This window comes from Sinocyclocheilus rhinocerous, unplaced genomic scaffold, assembly GCF_001515625.1.
Source record: "Sinocyclocheilus rhinocerous isolate Xijiao unplaced genomic scaffold, SAMN03320098_v1.1 scaffold2194, whole genome shotgun sequence".
NCBI classification, from domain to species: Eukaryota; Metazoa; Chordata; class Actinopteri; order Cypriniformes; family Cyprinidae; genus Sinocyclocheilus; species Sinocyclocheilus rhinocerous.
In genome coordinates this window covers 595,581-597,376 of record NW_015652304.1, presented here as the reverse complement: position 1 = coordinate 597,376, position 1,796 = coordinate 595,581, and positions in this window count along the sequence as shown.

Genomic DNA, 1,796 nt, shown 5'->3' with positions numbered 1-1,796 from the left:
CATTTATTTGGATCATCACTGAGATACTGCAACAACAAGGAGATCTTAAGCCACACGTCAAACTGTATGTTATACAAAGCAAAAATATCAAACAAAATCTGTAGTTTCTGCAAACACATTATGCTGGAACTGTCTTTTTCTAGCCATTTTTTGCATTTAGCTTTTAGCTGGGCGCAAGATGATGGAACTTTTCACAGAATGTGTTGACACATTTCCACAGTTATTAATGTTACAAACCTAGAAAAGTTTTTGTTTCTGTATATTTTCATGTAGTGCACATTTATACATTTGTGTTATATTACCTTGGCCTTCAGTTTCATAGTTAACACTGTTGTGTGGGTGTTTCTACCACAATGGCTGAGGGAGTCACAGCAAATTTGACATCTACATTTACATTTATTCATTTAGCATACACTTTTATCTTAAGAGACTTTATAAATTAGGAATACAACAAGCAGTTTATCATCTTACTCTTTTCTGACCACCATTTCAATTACTTGATTAAAGTAATGTAACTGATTACATTTGATTACTTTTCTAAATTTCTAATGAATGTTGTCAGCTATTATTCATTTTCAAACATTTAAACCAAGCAGGGTTAACCTTACAGTAGTACTCAACACTGATTACTGTAAGAAAATCCTTCATCACTTGAATTAAGGTTATAATAATTTAATTTTAAAGCACTGCCACGGACCAGAAAATCAGACTTTAGCACCTCTTTTTACACTGAGATCGTTCTGAGGTTAAATACTGATTTAAAATAATAACAATATAATTTAATAGCTATGATCCTACTGTTTTTAAAATCAAATCCTTGCATTGCTATGACAGGAAAAAGGAAGAGGATGTTGCGCTAAGTTCCATTTACATTTAACACGATTTCAAGTCAATAATAGAAAAAATCAATTCTTGAAATTTGTTTGTTATGTATCCAAATAAGAGGATTACATGCCGAGATTCTAGCATTCTTCTTTATTCTTATAAAGTGCAAACAGGTGCTCAGTGCATGTTAAAATCAACAGACGTTTTGGTCACGCAGGACCTTCCTCAGTGTTCAGGAACGCCTGTTGATTTTAACATTGCTATGAAAGGGAACATTGGCATCTAACAATGCTTCCCTTTCATGGGAACTTAATGGCTGTCGCCGGCCAACGAGTTGGTGTTTTTTCAATGTATGCTTCAGACACGGGTTCCCCATAGCGACCCCTAGAGGACGCAGTGTCTCGTTCCCTACTCAGGGAACCATGGTTACATAAGTAACCTGAGACATTTGTAATCGTTAACATGTTTGTAAGTAACTGCAATTTAATTACACATTTTTTTCTCAGAAACTGTTAACGGTAAACAGTTACATTTATTTTGTAATTAAATGATGTAACTCCATTACATGTAACTAGCTCCTCCCCAACACCAGTGTTGGGCAGTAACGCGTTACTGTAATTTGATTACTTTTTTAGTAACGGAGTAATTTAACGCGTTATAATTTTCAAAATAGTAATTAGAGTAGGCTATAGTTACAAGCCGAAGTCTCTATACGTTACTGCCGCGTTAACATTGCTGACAGAATGCAGTGTTTTATAATCTAGAGATCTAAAAAGGATGTAGCACACGCACTGTCGAGTCAAGTGCCAGTGGATTGCACTCCCGCGAGACCCGACGCAACACAGTGTGGCGCGGGACAAGATGTGCGAGTGCTGGTGTGGGCGGGTAGACACTCGTGTGTGTGTGCGGGATGCGGAGGGAGAATAAAATGATTCACGGGACTCCCGCAAAATAGAAATATCTAAACATAA